Genomic DNA, 6,385 nt, shown 5'->3' on the forward strand with positions numbered 1-6,385 from the left:
GAAGAACAGAGTTGTTTCTCTTCTGTTTGGCGTTCCCACTGAGGCCAGTTGAAGCTATTCGATCAACAGGAAACCAACAGACACTCAGTTTGCTCTGATTTTATGAATGAAATTGTTTTGCATTTGTTATTTCTCTGAGTGAGCTGCTCTATCAGTGATTATTGCAGAAAAATTACATTGTCTTTTTAATTATTACAAAGCGGCCTGCATGGGGCAAAAATTACATCATTACACCCCGCCACACCACAAAGTTGCCCTGCTAAGTTGCAAAACAGAAGATTCAGCATGAAGATACACCCTCAAAGCACAAGGAATAAACCAGCTTTCTCAGTTTAGTTTATAGTTTATTATAGTTTTGTATTTTCTGTTTATTTTTTATTTTTATTTCATTTTGACATTTTGCTTTCAATCCAGTTTGGTTTCCGTTAGTTTCCAGAATTTGCTCGTTTCTCTTTTGTTTGAATATGTTTTGTTTTTATTAGTTTCAGTGTATTATTGTATTTAGGTCATATGCCAGAGGCAGGATTTAGGAAAGTCAGTACAGGAATTTCGATAAAAACACAGAGCTTCTTCAAAGCAGATGAGTCACCGTCTGGTAGACGTCCAAATTCTCAATAAACATGTCCATTAAGACCACATTAGGCAAGTTGTTGTAACACATTTGATTGGCGTAACAAATACTAAAACTAAGGAGATTTCCTCATGTGTTTTTATTTTGTTTTAGGTTGTTTTAAGCTAGTTTTTATTTGTTCAATATTTTATTACATTTTTCTTTTTTTTGCATTTCTAGTTAAATGAACTTTTTTCACATATAGTTTTAGTATTTCATTATTTAACCTTGGTTATTTAATAATCTTGGTGCTGGAGTTTCTAATGACAGTGAATTGGCAGCATATCCTCCAGGCCCTGCGACCTGGCTCTATCACATCCTGTAGAAACTCTGTGGTGATGTAGGATCGGGGGGAGTTGAGTTCAGCAGTTTTTTTGTGGTATGGTGAAATGCACTGACCTGTTGGGGGAGAACTTCGATGAGTGCCTTTGACATAACGTGATGTTGTAGTTTAACAATATAATGTATTGTTTTTGTGCTCCCTGCGCCTGTGTGGGTTCTCTCCAGATCCTCCAGCTTCCTTCCACAGAAAAAGACATGCATGTTGAGTTAAGTGGTGATTCTGAACTGGTTATAGGTTTGATTATGGTTTGATTATGTAGTTTGTGAGTCTGTTTCGGTTTAGCCACTAGTCACTCATGGGACTGATTAACACACCTGTTCCTCATGTGGACATCAAGGCTGACTGTTTAAAGCTGAGGAAACCCCTCAGTTGTCACCAGATCTTTGTGTCTGCAAGAGGTATAGTGTTCTGGCTTCTGCGCTGTTTGTGCTGCTCATCGTTTGTTTTCTGGAGCATTTCCTTTGTGCAGATTTCTCCAGAGTCCCTCAGGTGGTGCTGACAGTGTGTGTGCGCACCTACAAACTTACCTGCAGCTCCTCCACCCAGATTCAGACCCCTTTGCTTCTCAGACAGCGTTTCCCCCCCTCTCAGCATTTAAAGCTACCTGTAAATAAATTTGTGTTAAACTTTTCCTTTGCGTCCAGTCTTGGTGTAAGTCCTCTGTTAGGTCATTTCTATACCAGAGAAAGGGGTCAACTAGTCTGTGTTATTAAGCTGGATAAAATGAGGTAGTATTCATGTAGTTTTCTTTGTTAATATACACATATGTTTTAGTACAAACAGATATAGTAGGTAGTATGTAAGGATATCAAAAGTGCAAGGTTTTGAGGTTTTCTCTCTCTCTCTCTCTCTCTGTGTGTGTGTGTTTGTGTAGTACATTCGACAAATAACTCATTTTTGTGCTTTAACTCTGGATGACTTTATTAGAAACTGAAATTCATGAAACAACAGCAGTTACAGATAGAAGACTGAAAACGTACTCTTTATTTCATCAAAACCAGTAAAACGAATAAGGCCACATTAAAAACTGACTTGTGAACATAAACATCAAATTATAATTGTATCAGATACATTCATTTATGTAGTGCCTTAATAACCTTTTTATATTATACACATATTTCTTCTATACCACTGGTCTGAGAAATATTGTGATTTTTATAGTTATAGTGTCGGTCTTCATTTCTGTTTTTCTTTTTATTTCATCATCTTCAGAAGAAACAAAGCAGGCGACTCACTGAGAAGGAGTGGAGGAATAAACACATCAGTTTGAACAACGTTAATCCATCAACCAGATAAAATAGCAACTGGAGTCATTTAATGTGTTAGTAATCGTTCCCATTGTCTTCACTTTTCATGTACTTACGCGCTAGACGTGATCACTCCTTCACTTCATTCCTTTACTGTAGCAAAATTGGAGCCAGACTCCCTCTACGAGTTTTGGGTCTGTTAGGAACGAAATAAAACAAAAATTAAAAAATGAACCAGTCCTGCTGTGTTGATCTTCATACCAAAAATGCCACACATTTCTTCACTGTTGCTGCTGCTCAGCAGAAACTTGGACCTGATTCTTGATTTTGTTTTTAATGCACTGTGTGGTTACCTGTAGGGTTGTGGCTTTATGTCTGATCCCTGCTGTGCTTTCTGTAATAAAAAGAGAAAAAGGTTTTAGGGGGAGCTGCTAGTTTCACACACCATGCAGAAGTAAAATGAATGAGACGTAGAGTCAAACTGCTGAGTTTTCTTTTAAACAACAGAAAGAGTAAACTGCTGATATGCTGCAAATTGTTTTGAGATGTAAATACTTAAATTATTATTATTATTCCTTAATTTATTTTACTTGTTAAACAGAAATTTGCCTTACTGAGTGGTGTCGTCGACATCCTGCTTGTGTCACGCGGCATTTTTTCAGATGTTTAACATTTGGGCTTTTCACCTTCGTGTTGTGTACAGAAGTTATCTCCTCTGTCTGGGAAAAAAGAAACAAATATTCAATATTTAAACACCACATCTTCTTATTTCATTTCATTTCGATAGTTTCTGTAATAATTAATGAAAATCTAGACACTGGTTTTGTAAAGTTGTCCTCCTTACCGGTGTCGGCTGTTCAGCTGTCATCTCAGATGAGGCCGTGATGAGCAGGATCGCCTGCAGACTCAAAAGGACCAGCAATGTGTTTTTGTTCATGATGAGTGGCTGAAGAGTTTGATAAAGATGTGAAACGAACACACACACAGGCCTTTATATACTCTTCGCCAACAAATAACTTCCATCTGACGAGGGAAAAAAATAGGGTGTGTGTGTAGATAAAATGTAGCTTGTCCAAAAACGTGCAGCATATATGAAAGATGTTTGAAGGGCGTTGTTTAACTTATCTTGATTTAATTTGATCACGTCATTTACTGTGTTTATTTACCTGATCTCTTGGTTTCCTTCCTGCAGTCCCTCCTTGGGTATTTCACAACAGTTAAAAAAAAAAAGTGTCACTGAACTCAGCAAAGACCGGAAATTAAACACTTAATCTTTATTATAAAAAAAAGAATGAATAAACACAGGACTGTCAGAGTTTCACTTTCTATTGAAGACCTTTTTCCACAAGCAACATTTGAGAAGGAAGAATTTAAATTTCAGTCTCTTGAGGTGTTTTCTTAAGGATAACCTGGATATTTGCTTCCATATGTTCTATAATATATGTTTTAAACAGTAGAGTTAATAATTTGGTAGCTGTTAACCACTGTGGCCATAGTTGCATAACAAAGTGTTGCTAACATGCATAAAACCACAACATGCCCTTCACTGTAAGGGAAGTGGTGTGGGTTTAAAGCGGATTTTATCTCTGTTTTACGGTAACAAGCGATATGTTGAGATGGGGAATCTTCAGGGAAATAGTATAACGTAAACCCCACTAGAAAATGAACATTCTTAGATGTTGTTTCGTTTATGAGTGGGTGGATGTGGGTTCATTATTGTGAAATGTGCACTTACTAAATGTTTTCGTTCCAACAGCCGACACACACTGTTGTGTCTGTCTGCCACATTACAGCTACAAGAGAAGTGCTTGTTTGTCCTGTAATTCCCCGTAAAGAAAGAGAAAAAAACCTGCTGTTATTTAATACATGTGGACTTTTCTTTTACAACAGGGGTGTCAAACTTATTGCGGGGAGGCCAGAAAAGACTCCGATTACAAATACAGTTACTCCAATTTCCATTGCAACTGAGCATTACCTCAATGTGCTTGCGGTAGTCATGGTAATGCGTCCAAAAGTCTGTGACATCATTTGTATGCCACACACACTCAACACAAAAAAACAGAGGACGTCAAGGTGATGGTATACCCGCTGCTCGGCCTGTTGCCCTCGTCACTGAGTGGCCAATTGGTGGCGTGCAGTCTGTTGATGTGACATTTTAAGATTGACTCAACTCTTAGAACCCAGGCCAGAAAAAAAATCTTGTACCGCGTATTTCCATCTAATGGATATCCCTAAAAAGTCGAGTCCAGTCGCCTTCTTTCCAAGCTCCTTAGACTTGGAGTAAAATCATTATTTCACGTGATATATTTACTGAATAGAATAATGAATGCTCTTCACGCTTTCCAGCTGTCAGTGTGATTATAACTCAGACTTGTAGCGGTTGATGTGAGTTTGACCTTTTTATGTTAAAACATATGTGTTATACTTCATAAGTAGCAGGTACTTGCAAATTATTGATCCTTGATGAAGATAGTGGGCGCTGCAGTATACAAATCAATATAAATTATTTACTTTGATATAAAGTTGCAGTGATTAATATTTCTTGTGATAGTCTTTAGTTCTCTGGTCTTGTTTCATCTCGTTTTCTTCTGAAAACACACACACACACACACGCAAACAGAAAAGAGGAAAACTCATTGCAGAGGAATTAACATTGGACTGATGTTAATAAAACAGCAGCACTTTTCTTGCATGCACAGATGTTTTCTTTTTCCTCACCTGCACAACAGATGTGATCAAAATTTGATCAAAATGTGTTTCACTGTTTTTTCAGAGCTTCCTGTCGAGGGTTATGTTGTTGCCATAAACTGTAAAAAGAGATCTTTCCACAGCCTGCACTGTTTCCTGTGTGCAGGTGTTCAACATGAAGGCAGCATCATCCAGCTCGGATCTTCTTTTAGCAGACATCAGAACTTCTTTATGCAGTACACACGACCTGATATTGCACACCTGATTTGACTTGTTTCTGTTTCTTACTTACTGCATAAAGTGGTTATAAATTTAAGTCAAGTTCTTTATGACTCTGAGGGTGTAATAACTGCACACGTGACACATGACAATTCATTTCAGTGCAAGATAATATTACATTCATACATAATTACCTTCACAAAAAGAGGGTCCTGCGCAGTATCTTAGCTCTTCTGGACAGAGATCTCGGATGTTGTTCCTGAGATCTGCTGGAGTCACTCGCCTAGCTTCAGAGTCACTGAACCAAGTGCTCCGATTCCTGCTGGAACCACTGTTACCTTCACCATCCACATCTTCTTGAGCTCTTCTCTTAGTCCTTGGTACTTCTCCAGCTTCTCATGTTCCTTTTTCCAGATGCAGCTATCATTCTGTATCGCTATGTCAGTCGCTACGGTCGTCTTCCTCTGGTTGTCCACCACTACTATGCCCAGTTGGTTAGCTATCACCAGTTTGTCTGTCTGTATCTGGAAGTCCCAGAGGGTCTTAGCGGGGTCATTTTCAACCATCCTTAGGGGCGCCTCCGATTTTGATCTCGGGCCTTCCAGGCCATACTCGGGACAGATGTTGTGTATGTTCTGTATACTGTGCTGCCACTTCGTTATGGTGTTCTATGTATGCCCTGCCTGCTTGCATCTTGCATCCTGCTGTTATGTGCTGGATTGTCTCAGGGGCATCTTTACACAGCCTGCACCTGGGGTCTTGCCTGGTGTGGTAGGCTCCAGCCTCTATGGATCTTGTACTTAGGGCTTGTTCCTGTGCTGCCATGATTAGTGCCTTTGTGTTGTCTTTGAGTCCACCTTTTTCCAGCTACTGGTAGGATTTCTGGATGCCAGCAACTTTTTTTTTTAGCTACCGGTGGTACATAGCATGCAGGGGCATGCACGGGGCCTCAACAGGAGCAGCAGCACAGTTCTGTCCATGATGAACTGAGGAGGGTGATACAGCTGTGAAACTCTTGAATATTTGTATTCTCCCTGCTAGCTATAATTTCAATGTGGACAGGGAGGAGGAAGTTGACAGGCAGCATCAAAATGAAATAATAACACTGTAGTTAAACATTATACAGACCTCAAGTGCTTCCACTGCTTTGCTTTTAAAACTATGCAGAACTGTTCAGGATTTACTGACCCAGCTGAGCGCTTACACGATGACAGCTTTTTAAAGTTTAATGCTTCATGGCTTTCTATTACTGTTAAAGATGATGCACAAAGATGAACA

The sequence above is a fragment of the Neolamprologus brichardi genome, chromosome 18, assembly GCF_056152115.1.
Source record: "Neolamprologus brichardi isolate AB-2024 chromosome 18, ASM5615211v1, whole genome shotgun sequence".
NCBI lineage: Eukaryota > Metazoa > Chordata > Actinopteri > Cichliformes > Cichlidae > Neolamprologus > Neolamprologus brichardi.